This window comes from Oncorhynchus nerka, linkage group LG15 (genome assembly GCF_034236695.1).
Source record: "Oncorhynchus nerka isolate Pitt River linkage group LG15, Oner_Uvic_2.0, whole genome shotgun sequence".
NCBI lineage: Eukaryota > Metazoa > Chordata > Actinopteri > Salmoniformes > Salmonidae > Oncorhynchus > Oncorhynchus nerka.
In genome coordinates this window covers 15,998,950-16,017,876 of record NC_088410.1, presented here as the reverse complement: position 1 = coordinate 16,017,876, position 18,927 = coordinate 15,998,950, and the positions used below count along the sequence as shown (strand labels likewise).

General features: G+C 50.3%; 1 pseudogene; it reads right to left on the bottom strand.

The window, feature by feature from the left end:
* LOC115127636 (epsin-3-like) overlaps positions 1–18,927 on the bottom strand; it is a 35,300-nt pseudogene that overhangs the window by 4,375 nt on the left and 11,998 nt on the right.

Sequence of the window (18,927 nt, the reverse complement as noted above, 5' to 3'; positions counted from 1 at the left end):
AGGGGTTGTTGTTGGTCCTGCTAGGAGGATTAGGGGGGATGAGTGTGTGTGTGTGTGTGTGTGTGTGTGTGTGTGTGTATCTCCTCACCTAAGAGGAAGGGGTTGTTGTGGGTCCTGCTAGGAGGATTAGGGGGAATGAGTGTGTGTGTGTGTGTGTGTGTGTCTCCTCACCTAAGAGGAAGGGGTTGTTGTGGGTCCTGCTAGGAGGATTAGGGGGGATGAGTGTGTGTGTGTGTGTGTGTGTGTGTGTGTGTGTGTGTGTGTGTGTGTGTGTGTGTGTGTATCTCCTCACCTAAGAGGAAGGGGTTGTTGTGGGTTAGGGGGGATGAGTGTGTGTGTGTGTGTGTGTGTGTGTGTGTGTGTGTGTGTGTGTCCTCACCTAAGAGGAAGGGGTTGTTGTGGGTCCTGCTAGGAGGATTAGGGGGATGAGTGTGTGTGTGTCTCCTCACCTAAGAGGAAGGGGTTGTTGTGGGTCCTGCTAGGAGGATTAGGGGGGATGAGTGTGTGTGTGTGTGTGTGTGTGTGTCTCCTCACCTAAGAGGAAGGGGTTGTTGTGGGTCCTGCTAGGAGGATTAGGGGGGATGAGTGTGTGTGTGTGTGTGTGTGTGTGTGTGTGTGTGTGTGTGTGTGTGTGTGTGTGTGTGTGTGTGTGTCTCCTCACCTAAGAGGAAGGGGTTGTTGTGGGTCCTGCTAGGAGGATTAGGGGGATGAGTGTGTGTGTGTGTGTGTGTGTGTCTCTCTCACCTAAGAGGAAGGGGTTGTTGTGGGTCCTGCTAGGAGGATTAGGGGGATGAGTGTGTGTGTGTGTGTGTGTGTATCTCCTCACCTAAGAGGAAGGGGTTGTTGTGGGTCCTGCTAGGAGGATTAGGGGGGATGAGTGTGTGTGTGTGTGTGTGTGTGTGTGTGTGTGTGTATCTCCTCACCTAAGAGGAAGGGGTTGTTGTGGGTCCTGCTAGGAGGATTAGGGGGGATGAGTGTGTGTGTGTGTGTGTGTGTGTGTGTGTGTGTGTGTGTGTGTATGTGTGTGTATCTCCTCACCTAAGAGGAAGGGGTTGTTGTGGGTCCTGCTAGGAGGATTAGGGGGGATGAGTGCGTCCAGGTTGACGAGCGACGCCCCCGTAGGTCCCAGGAAGGCTTCTGGGGTGCGACACATCCGGGGGGCCGCATAGCCCTGAGGGGGGGCGAGACGGGACAGGTCAAACATCTCCGGACTGCCCCCCCCTTGCCCGTTCACCTCGGGGGACAGGACACGCTCGCCAAACAGGTCTGGGCCTGTGGAGGGGGAGGGAATGACATCAGCAGGAAAACATGCAGTATAAACACAACATATACGTACAGGAAGACAACAAGTGTGTGTGTGTGTGTGTGTGTGTGTGTGTGTGTGTGTGTGTGTGTGTGTGTGTTACCAGTAGGACTGCCAGGTTGAGGTGGTCCCTCTTCTCCTTTACACTCCTCCTCCTCCCTGACAGAGAAGGGATCCGTCCTATCAGTACCGTCCCCTGTAAGAGGGTGCGGGCTCTCCCAGCCGTGATTGACAGGGCTGGATGATGATGTGGGTGGAGCTTCCCAGGTGGGAGAGCGTGACGGAGCCCAAGGATTGGTTGGGCTGCTGGAGGAGGGGCGGGTCTTCCAGGGACTACCAATCACAGGAGTGTTGGAGTGGACTGCTGTTGAGAGAGAGAGTGCGCACGGTTTGCAATGCAGAGTTTTCATTGAAGAGCATGTGTGTGTGTGTGGGGGGGAGCGTGTACCACTCACCCACAGAGTCCCAGGGGTCAGAGGTCACAGCAGGCTGGGCGTCCCAGAAGTCGTCAGCTGGGGGCGGAGCCTCAGAGGGGCCGAAGATATCCACCAGATTCAACATGGCGGACTGGAGAGAAACAGAATCACAAACATCTGGTTGTCAAGGAGACGCTGCCTTCAGAGTCACGGGCTGATTGTCCAGCAGCTCTGGGACACAACAGACCGGCTTAAGATTGTCCACAACATGTAAACCAACATGTTTATTCAAACCATAAAGTTTGCACAATGAGCACTTGTTGTCTCTCAAATACATCGTTACAGCGGTTGGTTAGCTAACTAGAGGACTTTTGCCATATCAGCATAGACGAGTCAAAACAAGATAACATGGTATCAACAACTAGACAAAACAAGATAACATGGTATCAACAACAAGATAACATGGTATCAACAACAAGACAACATGGTATCAACAACAAGACAAAACAAGATAACATGGTATCAACAACTAGACAAAACAAGATAACATGGTATCAACAACTAGACAAAACAAGATAACATGGTATCAACAACTAGACAAAACAAGATAACATGGTATCAACAACAAGACAAAACAAGATAACATGGTATCAACAACAAGACAACACGGTATCAACAACAAGACAACATGGTATCAACAACAAGACAACATGGTATCAACAACAAGACAACATGGTATCAACAACAAGACAACATGGTATCAACAACTAGACAAAACAAGATAACATGGTATCAACAACAAGACAACATGGTATCAACAACAAGACAAAACAACATGGTATCAATAACAAGACAAAACAACATGGTATCAATAACAAGACAAAACAACATGTTATCAACAACAAGACAACCTGGTATCAACAACAAGACAAAACAAGCTGAAATGATCCCCCACAATGCAGCTATCTGACCTTCAGAATCATAACAAAGCATCTCTCTCTCTCTCCCTGAAGTAGATGATATACAAAAGTGAAATAAACAATAAAAATGAACAGTAAACATTACACTCACAAAAGTTACAAATGTCATTATGTATATATATACAGTGTTGTAACGATGTATAAATGGTTAAAGTACAAAAGGGAAAATAAATAAGCATAAATATGGGTTGTAATTACAATGGTGTTTGTTCTTCACTGGTTGCCCTTTTCTTGTGGCAACAGGTCACAAATCTTGCTGCTGTGATGAACACTGTGGTATTTCACCCAGTAGATATGGGAGTTTATCAAAATCGGGATTGTTTTCAAATTCTTTGTGGATCTGTGTGATCTGGGGGAAATATGTGTCTCTAATATGGTCATACATTGGACAGGAGGTTAGGAAGTGCAGCTCAGTTTCCACCTCATTTTGTGGGCAGTGAGCACATAGCCTGTCTTCTCTTGAGAGCCAGGTCTGCCTACGGCCGCCTTTCTCAATAGCAAGGCTATGCTCACTGAGTCTGTACATAGTCAAAGCTTTCCTTAAGTTTGGGTCAGTCAGTGGTCAGGTATTATGCCACTGTGTACTCTCTGTTTAGGGCCAAAAAGCATTCTAGTTTGCTCTGTTTTTTTGTTAATTCTTTCCAATGTGTCAAGTAATTCTCTTTTTGTTTTGTCTAATTGTGTTGCTGTCCTGGGGCTCTGGGTGGTGTGTTTATGAACAGAGCCCCAGGTCCAGCTTGCTAAGGGGACTCTTCTCCAGGCTCATCTCTCTGGGTGGTGTGTTTATGAACAGAGCCCCAGGTCCAGCTTGCTAAGGGGACTCTTCTCCAGGCTCATCTCTCTGTGTGGTGTGTTTATGAACAGAGCCCCAGGTCCAGCTTGCTAAGGGGACTCTTCTCCAGGCTCATCTCTCTGTGTGGTGTGTTTATGAACAGGCTCATCTCTCTGGGTGGTGTGTTTATGAACAGAGCCCCAGGTCCAGCTTGCTAAGGGACTCTTCTCCAGGCTCATCTCTCTGGGTGGTGTGTTTATGAACAGAGCCCCAGGTCCAGCTTGCTAAGGGACTCTTCTCCAGGCTCATCTCCAGCTCTGGGGACTGGCTCATCTCTCTGGGTGGTGTTTTATGAACAGAGCCCCAGGTCCAGCTTGCTAAGGGGACTCTTCTCCAGGCTCATCTCTCTGTGTGGTGTGTTTATGAACAGAGCCCCAGGTCCAGCTTGCTAAGGGACTCTTCTCCAGGCTCATCTCTCTGTGGGTGTGTTTATGAACAGAGCCCCAGGTCCAGCTTGCTAAGGGGACTCTTCTCCAGGCTCATCTCTCTGTGTGGTGTGTTTATGAACAGAGCCCCAGGTCCAGCTTGCTAAGGGGACTCCTCCAGGCTCATCTCTCTGTGTGGTGTGTTTATGAACAGAGCCCCAGGTCCAGCTTGCTAAGGGGACTCTTCTCCAGGCTCATCTCTCTGGGTGGTGTGTTTATGAACAGAGCCCCAGGTCCAGCTTGCTAAGGGGACTCTTCTCCAGGCTCATCTCTCTGGGTGGTGTGTTTATGAACAGAGCCCCAGGTCCAGCTTGCTAAGGGGACTCTTCTCCAGGCTCATCTCTCTGGGTGGTGTGTTTATGAACAGAGCCCCAGGTCCAGCTTGCTAAGGGGACTCTTCTCCAGGCTCATCTCTCTGGGTGGTGTGTTTATGAACAGAGCCCCAGGTCCAGCTTGCTAAGGGACTCTTCTCCAGGCTCATCTCTCTGTGTGGTGTGTTTATGAACAGAGCCCCAGGTCCAGCTTGCTAAGGGACTCTTCTCCAGGCTCATCTCTCTGGGTGGTGTGTTTAGGAGCCCCAGGTCCATCTCTCTTCTCCAGGCTCATCTCTCTGTGGTGTGTTTATGAACAGAGCCCCAGGTCCAGCTTGCTAAGGGGACTCTTCTCCAGGCTCATCTCTCTGGGTGGTGTGTTTATGAACAGAGCCCCAGGTCCAGCTTGCTAAGGGGACTCTTCTCCAGGCTCATCTCTCTGGGTGGTGTGTTTATGAACAGAGCCCCAGGTCCAGCTTGCTGGGACTCTTCTCCAGGCTCATCTCTCTGGGTGGTGTGTTTATGAACAGAGCCCCAGGTCCAGCTTGCTAAGGGGACTCTTCTCCAGGCTCATCTCTCTGTGTGGTGTGTTTATGAACAGAGCCCCAGGTCCAGCTTGCTAAGGGGACTCTTCTCCAGGCTCATCTCTCTGTGTGGTGTGTTTATGAACAGAGCCCCAGGTCCAGCTTGCTAAGGGGACTCTTCTCCAGGCTCATCTCTCTGGGTGGTGTGTTTATGAACAGAGCCCCAGGTCCAGCTTGCTAAGGGGACTCTTCTCCAGGCTCATCTCTCTGGGTGGTGTGTTTATGAACAGAGCCCCAGGTCCAGCTTGAGCCCCAGGTCCAGCTTGCTAAGGGGACTCTTCTCCAGGCTCATCTCTCTGGGTGGTGTGTTTACAGAGCCCCAGGTCCAGCTTCTCTTCTCCAGGCTCATCTCTCTGTGTGGTGTGTTTATGAACAGAGCCCCAGGTCCAGCTTGCTAAGGGGACTCTTCTCCAGGCTCATCTCTCTGTGGGTGTGTGTTTATGAACAGAGCCCCAGGTCCAGCTTGCTAAGGGGACTCTTCTCCAGGCTCATCTCTCTGTGTGGTGTGTTTATGAACAGAGCCCCAGGTCCAGCTTGCTAAGGGGACTCTTCTCCAGGCTCATCTCTCTGTGTGGTGTGTTTATGAAGCAGAGCCCCAGGTCCAGCTTGCTCTTCTCAGGCTATCTCTCTGTGTGGTGTGTTTAGGGCCCCACCAGCTTGCTTCTCCAGGCTCATCTCTCTGTGTGGTGTGTTTATGAACAGAGCCCCAGGTCCAGCTTGCTAAGGGGACTCTTCTCCAGGCTCATCTCTCTGTGTGGTGTGTTTATGAACAGAGCCCCAGGTCCAGCTTGCTAAGGGGACTCTTCTCCAGGCTCATCTCTCTGGGTGGTGTGTTTATGAACAGAGCCCCAGGTCCAGCTAAGGGGACTCTTCTAAGGGGACTCTTCTCTGTGTGGTGTGTTTATGAACAGAGCTCCAGCTCTCTCTGGGTCCAGCTTGCTAAGGGACTCTTCTCCAGGCTCATCTCTCTGTGTGGTGTGTTTATGAACAGAGCCCCAGGTCCAGCTTGCTAAGGGGACTCTTCTCCAGGCTCATCTCTCTGTGTGGTGTGTTTATGAACAGAGCCCCAGGTCCAGCTTGTCCAGGCTCATCTCTCTGGGTGGTGTGTTTATGAACAGAGCCCCAGGTCCAGCTTGCTAAGGGGACTCTTCTCAGGCTCATCTCTCTGTGTGGTGTGTTTATGAACAGAGCCCCAGGTCCAGCTTGCAGGGTCCAGCTTGCTAAGGGACTCTTCTCCAGGCTCATCTCTCTGTGTGGTGTGTTTATGAACAGAGCCCCAGGTCCAGCTTGCCTTCCCAGGCTCATCAGAACAGAGCCCCAGGTCCAGCTTGCTAAGGGGACTCTTCTCCAGGCTCATCTCTCTGTGTGGTGTGTTTATGAACAGAGCCCCAGGTCCAGCTTGCTAAGGGGACTCTTCTCCAGGCTCACTCTTCTCCAGGCTCATCTCTCTGTGTGGTGTGTTTATGAACAGAGCCCCAGGTCCAGCTTGCTAAGGGGACTCTTCTCCAGGCTCATCTCTCTGTGTGGTGTGTTTATGAACAGAGCCCCAGGTCCAGCTTGCTAAGGGACTCTTCTCCAGGCTCATCTCTCTGTGTGGTGTGTTTAGAACAGAGCCCAGGTCCAGCTTGCTAAGGGGACTCTTCTCCAGGCTCATCTCTCTGTGTGGTGTGTTTATGAACAGAGCCCCAGGTCCAGCTCTGTGGCTCATCTCTCTGGTGGTGTTTTATGAACAGAGCCCCAGGTCCAGCTTGCTAAGGGGACTCTTCTCCAGGCTCATCTCTCAGAGCCCCAGGTTCTCCAGGGCTCATCTCTCTGTGTGGTGTGTTTATGAACAGAGCCCCAGGTCCAGCTTGCTAAGGGGACTCTTCTCCAGGCTCATCTCTCTGGGTGGTGTGTTTATGAACAGAGCCCCAGGTCCAGCTTGCTAAGGGGACTCTTCTCCAGGCTCATCTCTGTGTGTGGTGTGTTTATGAACAGAGCCCCAGGTCCAGCTTGCTAAGGGGACTCTTCTCCAGGCTCATCTCTCTGTGTGGTGTGTTTATGAACAGAGCCCCAGGTCCAGCTTGCTAAGGGGACTCTTCTCCAGGCTCATCTCTCTGTGTGGTGTGTTTATGAACAGAGCCCCAGGTCCAGCTTGCTAAGGGGACTCTTCTCCAGGCTCATCCAGCTCTCTGTGTGGTGTGTTTATGAACAGAGCCCCAGGTCCAGCTTGCTAACTCTTCTCCAGGCTCATCTCTCTGCAGAGCCCCAGGTCCAGCTTGCTAAGGGGACTCTTCTCCAGGCTCATCTCTCTGTGGGTGTGTTTATGAACAGAGCCCCAGGTCCAGCTTGCTAAGGGACTCTTCTCCAGGCTCATCTCTCTGTGTGGTGTGTTTATGAACAGAGCCCCAGGTCCAGCTTGCTAAGGGGACTCTTCTCAGGCTCATCTCTCTGTGTGGTGTGTTTATGAACAGAGCCCCAGGTCCAGCTTGCTAAGGGGACTCTTCTCCAGGCTCATCTCTCTGTGTGGTGTGTTTATGAACAGAGCCCCAGGCCAGCTTGCTATCTCATCTGTGTGGTCCAGCTTGCTAAGGGGACTCTTCTCCAGGCTCATCTCTCTGGGTGGTGTGTTTATGAACAGAGCCCCAGGTCCAGCTTGCTAAGGGGACTCTTCTCCAGGCTCATCTCTCTGTGTGGTGTGTTTATGAACAGAGCCCCAGGTCCAGCTTGCTAAGGGGACTCTTCTCCAGGCTCATCTCTCTGTGTGGTGTGTTTATGAACAGAGCCCCAGGTCCAGCTTGCTAAGGGACTCTTCTCAGGCTCATCTCTCTGGGTGGTGTGTTTATGAACAGAGCCCCAGGTCCAGCTTGCTAAGGGGACTCTTCTCCAGGCTCATCTCTCTGTGTGGTGTGTTTATGAACAGAGCCCCAGGTCCAGCTTGCTAAGGGGACTCTTCTCAGGCTCATCTCTGTGTGGTGTGTTTATGAACAGAGCCCCAGGTCCAGCTTGCTAAGGGGACTCTTCTCCAGGCTCATCTCTCTGTGTGGTGTGTTTATGAACAGATCTCTCTGCCCCAGGTCCAGCTTGCTAAGGGGACTCTTCTCCAGGCTCATCTCTCTGGGTGGTGTGTTTATGAACAGAGCCCCAGGTCCAGCTTGCTAAGGGGACTCTTCTCCAGGCTCATCTCTCTGTGTGGTGTGTTTATGAACAGAGCCCCAGGTCCAGCTTGCTAAGGGACTCTTCTCCAGGCTCAACAGAGCCCCAGGTCCAGCTTGCTAAGGGGACTCTTCTCCAGGCTCATCTCTCTGTGTGGTGTGTTTATGAACAGAGCCCCAGGTCCAGCTTGCTAAGGGACTCTTCTCCAGGCTCATCTCTCTGTGTGGTGTGTTTATGAACAGAGCCCCAGGTCCAGCTTGCTAAGGGGACTCTTCTCCAGGCTCATCTCTCTGTGTGGTGTGTTTATGAACAGAGCCCCAGGTCCAGCTTGCTAAGGGGACTCTTCTCCAGGCTCATCTCTCTGTGTGGTGTGTTTATGAACAGAGCCCCAGGTCCAGCTTGCTAAGGGGACTCTTCTCCAGGCTCATCTCTCTGGCTCATCTCTCTGTGGTGTGTTTATGAACAGAGCCCCAGGTCCAGCTTGCTAAGGGGACTCTTCTCCAGGCTCATCTCTCTGTGTGGTGGTTTATGAACAGAGCCCCAGGTCCAGCTTTAAGGGACTCTTCTCCAGGCTCATCTCTCTGTGTGTGTGTTTATGACAGAGCCCCAGGTCCAGCTTGCTAAGGGGACTCTTCTCCAGGCTCATCTCTCTGTGTGGTGTGTTTATGAACAGAGCCCCAGGTCCAGCTTGCTAAGGGGACTCTTCTCCAGGCTCATCTCTCTGTGTGGTGTGTTTATGAACAGAGCCCCAGGTCCAGCTTGCTAAGGGGACTCTTCTCCAGGCTCATCTCTCTGTGTGGTGTGTTTATGAACAGAGCCCCAGGTCCAGCTTGCTAAGGGGACTCTTCTCCAGGCTCATCTCTCTGTGTGGTGTGTTTATGAACAGAGCCCCAGGTCCAGCTTGCTAAGGGGACTCTTCTCCAGGCTCATCTCTCTGTGTGGTGTGTTTATGAACAGAGCCCCAGGTCCAGCTTGCTAAGGGGACTCTTCTCCAGGCTCCTCTCTGTGTGGTGTGTTTATGAACAGAGCCCCAGGTCCAGCTTGCTAAGGGGACTCTTCTCCAGGCTCATCTCTCTGTGTGGTGTGTTTATGAACAGAGCCCCAGGTCCAGCTTGCTAAGGGGACTCTTCTCCAGGCTCATCTCTCTGTGTGGTGTGTTTATGAACAGAGCCCCAGGTCCAGCTTGCTAAGGGACTCTTCTCCAGGCTCATCTCTCTGTGTGGTGTGTTTATGAACAGAGCCCCAGGTCCAGCTTGCTAAGGGGACTCTTCTCCAGGCTCATCTCTCTGGGTGGTGTGTTTATGAACAGAGCCCCAGGTCCAGCTTGCTAAGGGGACTCTTCTCCAGGCTCATCTCTCTGGGTGGTGTGTTTATGAACAGAGCCCCAGGTCCAGCTTGCTAAGGGACTCTTCTCCAGGCTCATCTCTCTGTGTGGTGTGTTTATGAACAGAGCCCCAGGTCCAGCTTGCTAAGGGGACTCTTCTCCAGGCTCATCTCTCTGTGTGGTGTGTTTATGAACAGAGCCCCAGGTCCAGCTTGCTAAGGGGACTCTTCTCCAGGCTCATCTCTCTGTGTGGTGTGTTTATGAACAGAGCCCCAGGTCCAGCTTGCTAAGGGGACTCTTCTCCAGGCTCATCTCTGTGTGGTGTGTTTATGAACAGAGCCCCAGGCCAGCTTGCTAAGGGGACTCTTCTCCAGGCTCATCTCTGTGTGGTGTGTTTATGAACAGAGCCCCAGGTCCAGCTTGCTAAGGGGACTCTTCTCCAGGCTCATCTCTCTGGGTGGTGTGTTTATGAACAGAGCCCCAGGTCCAGGGGACTCTTCTCCAGGCTCATCTCTCTGTGTGGTGTGTTTATGAACAGAGCCCCAGGTCCAGCTTGGGGACTCCAGGCTCATCTCTCTGTGTGGTGTGTTTATGAACAGAGCCCCAGGTCCAGCTTGCTTCTTCTCCAGGCTCATCTCTCTGGGTGGTGTGTTTATGAACAGAGCCCCAGGTCCAGCTTGCTAAGGGGACTCTTCTCCAGGCTCATCTCTCTGTGTGGTGTGTTTATGAACAGAGCCCCAGGTCCAGCTTGCTAAGGGGACTCTTCTCCAGGCTCATCTCTCTGTGTGGTGTGTTTATGAACAGAGCCCCAGGTCCAGCTTGCTAAGGGGACTCTTCTCCAGGCTCATCTCTCTGTGTGGTGTGTTTATGAACAGAGCCCCAGGTCCAGCTTGCTAAGGGGACTCTTCTCCAGGCTCATCTCTCTGTGTGGTGTGTTTATGAACAGAGCCCCAGGTCCAGCTTGCTAAGGGGACTCTTCTCCAGGCTCATCTCTCTGGCAGAGCCCCAGGTCCAGCTCTAAGGGGACTCTTCTCCAGGCTCATCTCTCTGTGGTGTTTTATGAACAGAGCCCCAGGTCCAGCTTGCTAAGGGGACTCTTCTCCAGGCTCATCTCTCTGTGTGGTGTGTTTATGAACAGAGCCCCAGGTCCAGCTTGCTAAGGGGACTCTTCTCCAGGCTCATCTCTCTGGGTGGTGTGTTTATGAACAGAGCCCCAGGTCCAGCTTGCTAAGGGGACTCTTCAGGCTCATCTCTCTGTGTGGTGTGTTTATGAACAGAGCCCCAGGTCCAGCTTGCTAAGGGGACTCTTCTCCAGGCTCATCTCTCTGTGTGGTGTGTTTATGAACAGAGCCCCAGGTCCAGCTTGCTAAGGGACTCTTCTCCAGGCTCATCTCTCTGTGTGGTGTGTTTATGAACAGAGCCCCAGGTCCAGCTTGCTAAGGGGACTCTTCTCCAGGCTCATCTCTCTGTGTGGTGTGTTTATGAACAGAGCCCCAGGTCCAGCTTGCTAAGGGGACTCTTCTCCAGGCTCATCTCTCTGTGTGGTGTGTTTATGAACAGAGCCCCAGGTCCAGCTTGCTAAGGGACTCTTCTCCAGGCTCATCTCTCTGGTGGTGTGTTTATGAACAGAGCCCCAGGTCCAGCTTGCTAAGGGGACTCTTCTCCAGGCTCATCTCTCTGTGTGGTGTGTTTATGAACAGAGCCCCAGGTCCAGCTTGCTAAGGGGACTCTTCTCCAGGCTCATCTCTCTGTGTGGTGTGTTTATGAACAGAGCCCCAGGTCCAGCTTGCTAAGGGGACTCTTCTCCAGGCTCATCTCTCTGTGTGGTGTGTTTATGAACAGAGCCCCAGGTCCAGCTTGCTAAGTGGACTCTTCTCCAGGCTCATCTCTCTGTGTGGTGTGTTTATGAACAGAGCCCCAGGTCCAGCTTGCTAAGGGGACTCTTCTCCAGGCTCATCTCTCTGTGTGGTGTGTTTATGAACAGAGCCCCAGGTCCAGCTTGCTAAGGGGACTCTTCTCCAGGCTCATCTCTCTGTGTGGTGTGTTTATGAACAGAGCCCCAGGTCCAGCTTGCTAAGGGGACTCTTCTCCAGGCTCATCTCTCTGTGGGTGATGGCTTTGTTATGGAAGGTTTGGGAATCGCTTCTCTGTCTCACTCACACACCACCTCACCTCCCCACACACCCTCTCACCTCCCCACCCCACACACCCCCTCACCTCCCCACACACCCCCTCACACCCTCTCACCTCCCCACACACCCCTCACCTCCTCACACACCCCCTCACCTTCCCACACACCACCTCACCTCCCCACACACCACCTCACCTCCCCACACACCACCTCACCTCCCCACACACCCCCTCACCTCCTCACACACCCCCTCACCTTCCCACACACCACCTCACCTCCCCTCACACCCCCCACCTCCCCTGTCTCTGTGTGACTGTCCCTTCTGTTCTCGCCCAGGGCTCTTTGCAAAAACGACTCGTCTCCTTGGAGACACCGCTGGTCCTGCAGAGGCGGCATGGTGACATCATCAACACAGTTTCCATGGAGACACTGTGGACACACGATGCAGACATGACACACACACACACACACACACACACACACACACACACACACATTACAGTTCTTTTAACTATATTTTAGGAAAACAACTGAACTGTTAGAAAGAAAGACAGAAAGGAAAAGGGATTGATATTATCAGCCAGTGAAGAGGAAGCAGAAGGACAAAGTTAAGGTCACCTCAACCATACAGCCCTGTAACGGAGAGGAGGGAGGGAGGAGGAGGAGAGGAGGGAGGAGAAGAGGAGGGAGAGGAGGGAGGAGAGGGGAGGGAGGGAGGAGGAGGAGGAGGAGAGGAGGGAGAGGAGTAGGGAGGAGAGGAGGGAGAGGAGGGAGGAGAGGGAGGGGAGAGAGGAGGAGAGGAGGGAGAGGAGAAGGAGGGAGGAGGGAGGAGAGGAGAAGAGGAGGGAGGGAGGGAGGGAGGGAGGGAGGGAGGGAGGAGAGGAGAGGAGAGGAGAGGGAGAGGAGAGGAGAGGAAAGGAGAGAGAGGGAGGGAGAGGAGGAGGGAGGGAGGGAGGGAGGAGAGGGAGGGAAAAGGAGGAGGACAGGATGGAGTGGAGGAGGAGAGGAGAAGAGGAGGGAGAGAGAGGAGGAGGAGAGGAGAGAGGGAGAAGAGGAGGGAGGGAGGGAGGGAGAGGAGGAGGGAGTTGAGGAGAGGAGGGAGTGAGAGGAGACAGGGAGAGGAGGAGAGGGAGTGGAGGAGAGGAGGGAGGGAGGAGGAGAGGATGGAGTGGAGGAGAGGATGGAGGGAGGGAGTGGAGTGGAGGAGAGGAGGGAGGGAGAGGAGGAGAGGATGGAGTGAAGGAGAGGATGGAGGGAGGGAGTGGAGGAGAGGAGGGAGGGAGAGGAGGGAGAGGAGGAGAGGAGGGAGAGGAGGAGAGGAGGGAGAGGGAAAGGAAGAGAGGGAGTGGGAGGGATGAGGAGGAGAGGAGAAAGGGAGGGAGGAGTGGGAGGGATGAGGAGGAGAGGGGAGAGGTAGGAAGGGATGAAGGGAATATGGTAGATTAAACTAGGAGAAGGAGCTGACAGAGGTAAGGATGGAATCTGGAGGGGGACAGAATAGTTAGTTAGAGGACAGGATTCACATGGCATTGCAGGAGGTTACCATATACACACTGGTGAAGCAGGCAGAGGAGGGACAATCTGCAGTGTGTGTGTGTGTGCGTATACCTGCTCGTGCTCCTCTTTGCTAAGGCTCAGAGCTATCTGGAGCTGTGTGTCATCTGTCTCCATAGCAATGGGAGGAGGTGGGGCCAGCTGAAGAGGGGTTGTGTCAGTGATTAACATCTGACTAACCAATGACCATTCAGCATTAATCAGGAGAGAAATAGAGAGAGAGAGAGAAGAGAGGAGACAGAGAGGAGAGAGACCATCTGCAGTATGAACCTAGGGAGTAAGAGGGTAACCACAGCAACACACTTTCCCACATCACTGCTAAGGAACGGACACAGCAGGGTTGTATTCATTAGTGCACACGGTGGCTACATGTTTTGCAACGGAAAAACAAAAACAAGCTTTTCCTATTGGACAAGATCATGTAGTCCCCCCCAACGTTTGCTTCCCTTTGGGCCCTAGTTAATACACCCCAGCAGCTGTGTGTCGTCTGTCCCACCACACAGTGGTGCTGTTGAGCTCATTGAGCTGGTGTTGGTGACATCGCTGATATGACAGATGCACTCAGAGGCGGTGTAGGAGTCCAGCCCACCTCACTGACTCACACTTCAGAATGTGTGTGTGTTTCACCTTCTCACTCTCCTCTCTGCTCATGGCCAGGGCCAGCTGTAACTGTAGCTCCTCCTCTCCGCTGGTCTGGGGGCGGGCCTGTTCTAGATCAGACGCTTCACGAGGAGAGGATGAAGAGGCTGGGGGAGAGAGAGAAATGGGGGAGAGTTAGGGGAGGGAGAGAGCGAGAGAGAGAGAGAGAGAGAGAGAGAGGGAGATGGGGGAGAGTTAGGGGAGGGAAAGAGCGAGAGAGAGAGAGAGAGAGAGATGGGGGAGAGTTAGGGGAGGGAAAGAGCGAGAGAGTCAGAGAGAGAGACAGGGGGGACAGAAACAGATATAGAGAGGATAAATATTAGTCAGTTGTCTTGTGTTATTCATAGCTTTAATCTATTTAATTGATTGTCCAGACTCCATTTGTGCTGTGTGTGTGTGTATGTGCATGAAGTTGTGTGGTCGTGCTTGTATATACTCAGTTAAATGAGAGGTTTAAAATGAGCACACACAGGTGAAGTAAAAGTCTATAAAGTATCATTCTGAATGTGGTACTACATTAAAGGGAAGGTATTAAAGTCTATACTCACAGTTACTGTGGATGTGTTAAAGTCCTCTCTCACAATTAAAGTCTACACTTACAGTTAAAGGGGAAATGTTAAAGTCTACACTTACAGTTACAGGGGAAGTATTAATGTCTACACTCACAGTTAAAGGGGAAGTATTAATGTCTACACTCACAGTTAAAGGGGAAGCGTTGATGTCTACACTCACAGTTAAAGGGGAAGCGTTGATGTCTACACTCACAGTTAAAGGGGAAATGTTAATGTCTACACTCACAGTTAAAGGGGAAATGTTAATGTCTACACTCACAGTTAAAGGAGGAGGGCGAGCCCCGGGAGCGGATGAACTCTTCCCCGTAGTGAGCTGCTATATTTGGCTGGCTGGTCCTTCGCCCTGATTGGTACGCTGGAGGTACCACTCCATGTCCCGTCCCTCCTCCTCCCCCCGTCCCCCCTCCTCCTCCCCCCGTCCCTCCTCCTCCTCCTCCTCCTCCCCCCCCTGTTCCAGCCGTCATGCGTTCTTTAGTGGTCAACGCCTGGCTCCTCTCCTGTCTGAGCCGTTCCTCGTCCCTGAGTAGAGACACCAGCTGGCGGGCCTTCTCCCTCACATTGCCCCCCTGGTCCCGGCCGTCCCGGTCCATGTACTGGAAGTCCCGCAGCGTCTACACGGAGACATGATGATGAGGATTTAATATTACATTCATTCCTTTGCATTATATCATATACACATAATGATTTACATATTTTCATTAAAAATGTTATTTTGATGAAATTATTCATACTATTTCATCCGTCCATAAGATAATAGTCCCGACACAAATCTAGGGTTGCTACCCAAGCCGGCTGGACATTCGTTATATCGGTTCGGTAGCCAGTCCTTTTTGTTCTGTACATATGGATGCGACCCAATAGTTGAATCTATGAGCCATAAAGGCGTTTACCTGGCTGACAACGTTCTGGTCCCTTGCTGGCTAGCTAGCCAACTACGGTTAGTTCTATATCTATGTATAGTTGGTTAGACATGTACCTAGCTAGCCAACTACGGTTAGTTCTGTATCTATGTATAGTTGGTTAGACATGTACCTAGCTAGCCAACTAGGGTTAGTTCTGTATCTATGTATAGTTGGTTAGACATGTACCTAGCTAGCCAACTAGGGTTAGTTCTGTATCTATGTATAGTTGGTTAGACATATACCTAGCTAGCCAACTAGGGTTAGTTCTGTATCTATGTATAGTTGGTTAGACATGTACCTAGCTAGCCAACTAGGGTTAGTTCTGTATCTATGTATAGTTGGTTAGACATATACCTAGCTAGCCAACTAGGGTTTGTTCTGTATCTATGTATAGTTGGTTAGACATGTACCTGGATGGCAACGTTCTGGTCCCTTGCTTGCTAGCTAGACAACTACGGCTAACTTACAGTCACGTCGAACAGTGCAGTCAGAATAAAAGAAAAGTAGCTGCATTTGTTTAAGCTGTTTTCTAGTGACAATTATTTGGATACATCCATAACAATGAGCTAATGAAGGGTTCTTCGACCGTCCCCATAGGAGAACCCTTTTTAGTTCCAGGTAGAACCCTTTTTAGTTCCAGGTAGAACCCTTTTTGGCTCCAGGTAGAACCCCTTTGGGTTCCATGTAGAACCCTCTGTTGAAACTAAAAAGGGTTCTTCAAAGGGTTCTCCTCAGGGGACGGCCGAATAACCCTTTAAGGTTCTCGATAGCCCCTTTATTTCTAAGAGAGGAGAGCAGGAGTCCACTGCAGCATTTATATTATTTTGTGCCAGAACACCCTCCCCACCGTACCCCAGTTTCCCCCACCCACCTGTATGGTGAATGCGTTCTCGCTGCCATTTTGTGCCAGAACACCCTCCCCACCGTACCCCAGTTTCCCCCACCCACCTGTATGGTGAATGCGTTCTCGCTGCCATTTTGTGCCAGAACACCCTCCCCACCGTACCCGTTTCCCCCACCCACCTGTATGGTGAATGCGTTCTCGCTGCCATTTTGTGCCAGAACACCCTCCCCACCGTACCCCAGTTTCCCCCACCCACCTGTATGGTGAATGCGTTCTCGCTGCCATTTTGTGCCAGAACACCCTCCCCACCGTACCCCAGTTTCCCCCACCCACCTGTATGGTGAATGCGTTCTCGCGGCACTGCTGAGCCACTCTCTCTGAGCCGGTCTTGATCAAGTAGTCGAGCAGCGTCAGGGCCTTGTCATATAATATAATAGAACTTTATTTCTACTGCACATTTCATACAGACACCACAACTCAAGATGCTGTACATACTAAAACAAACATTTAAATACATAACTTAAATATATATCTAGATAAAAAAAACATAAAAGCTGCATAGAATTATAAAAATTAGTACCAACTCACAGGAATAGGATAATAAAACAAGACCAAAATAGACTGATTTAAAGCTGGAAAATGTAACTATTCCATATTCACATTCTCATTGAAAGCAAGTCTCAGAAGCAGTAGATCTGCTCTATGTGCGCTATTTCTACGCTTCCCCTCTTAAGTATTTATTTTGGCATATTTTACTCTGGGTTTTGTACAGCAGCTTCAAACAGCTGAAAGTACAATATTTTTGGTTATGGAAAATATAATTCACAGCAGTTTAGATGGTACAATGATTCTCTATACTGCTTGTTTTGCCACATAAACTATTAGAACTTTAGCAACCAGGAAATGGTAGAAATAATGGTGTCTCTTTAAAGGTGTTTACCTTGTAGATGTAATGGTGTCTATTTAAAGGTGTTTACCTTGTAGATGTAAATGGTGTTTACCTTGTAGACGTAATGGTGTCTCTTTAAAGGTGTTCACCTTGTAGACGTAATGGTGTCTCTTTAAAGGTGTTCACCTTGTAGACCTAATGGTGTCTCTTTAATGGTGTTTACCTTGTAGATGTAATGGTGTCTATTTAATGGTGTTTACCTTGTAGATGTAATGGTGTCTATTTAATGGTGCTCACCTTGTAGACGTAATGGTGTCTATTTAATGGTGTTTACCTTGTAGACGTAATGGTGTCTCTTTAAAGGTGTTCACCTTGTAGATGTAAATGGTGTCTATTTAAAGGTGTTTACCTTGTAGACGTAATGGTGTCTCTTTAAAGGTGTTCACCTTGTAGATGTAAATGGTGTCTATTTAAAGGTGTTTACCTTGTAGACGTAATGGTGTCTCTTTAAAGGTGTTCACCTTGTAGATGTAAATGGTGTCTATTTAAAGGCGTTTACCTTGTAGACGTGTCTCCAGTTCTTCCCGTGGTCGTTGAGGCGTTTCCAGACCATGCCCATGACCTCAGCAAACGCCACCACGTTAAAGGTGAGGTCAGCGATCTCTGACATCAGCGAGGAGGAGGGGCCCCACGGGTCGTTGGACGTCGCCTCGCGCACCTGGTTGAGGGAGGAAGGGAGGGGTATTGGAATGAGAGAAAGTAGTATCACACACCAGGTTTAGAAGAGGGGGGGGTATTGGAATGAGAGAAAGTAGTATCACACACCAGGTTTAGAAGAGGGGGGGGGTATTGGAATGAGAGAATGTAGTATCACACACCAGGTTTAGAAGAGGGGGGGGGTATTGGAATGAGAGAAAGTAGTATCACACACCAGGTTTAGAAGAGGGGGTACCATTTCTGGTAACATTTGACCTATAATGATGGGCTGCCTTCTCAACGCCCCGGTGTAGCAGGTGTGAAAGGTAGGGGCTACCAATAGTGTAGAAAGGCTTTGTAAGTAGTCAATAAATCATTAATGAACATTTATCAATTCATAGCTGAGTACGGGAACATCAAACTGAATAGCAAGCTACAGTGCCTTGCGAAAGTATTCGGCCCCCTTGAACTTTGCGACCTTTTGCCACATTTCCGGCTTCAAACATAAAGATATAAAACTGATTTTTTTTGTGAAGAATCAACAACAAGTGGGACACAATCATGAAGTGGAACGACATTTATTGGATATTTCAAACTTTTTTAACAAATCAAAAACTGAAAAATTGGGCGTGCAAAATTATTCAGCCCCTTTACTTTCAGTGCAGCAAACTCTCTCCAGAAGTTCAGTGAGGATCTCTGAATGATCCAATGTTGACCCAAATGACTAATGATGATAAATACAATCCACCTGTGTGTAATCAAGTCTCCGTATAAATGCACCTGCACTGTGATAGTCTCAGAGGTCCGTTAAAAGCGCAGAGAGCATCATGAAGAACAAGGAACACACCAGGCAGGTCCGAGATACTGTTGTGAAGAAGTTTAAAGCCGGATTTGGATACAAAAAGATTTCCCAAGCTTTAAACATCCCAAGGAGCACTGTGCAAGCGATAATATTGAAATGGAAGGAGTATCAGACCACTGCAAATCTACCAAGACCTGGCCGTCCCTCTAAACTTTCAGCTCATACAAGGAGAAGACTGATCAGAGATGCAGCCAAGAGGCCCATGATCACTCTGGATGAACTGCAGAGATCTACAGCTGAGGTGGGAGACTCTGTCTATAGGACAACAATCAGTCGTATATTGCACAAATCTGGCCTTTATGGAAGAGTGGCAAGAAGAAAGCCATTTCTTAAAGATATCCATAAAAAGTGTTGTTTAAAGTTTGCCACAAGCCACCTGGGAGACACACCAAACATGTGGAAGAAGGTGCTCTGGTCAGATGAAACCAAAATTGAACTTTTTGGCAACAATGCAAAACGTTATGTTTGGCGTAAAAGCAACACAGCTCATCACCCTGAACACACATCCCCACTGTCAAACATGGTGGT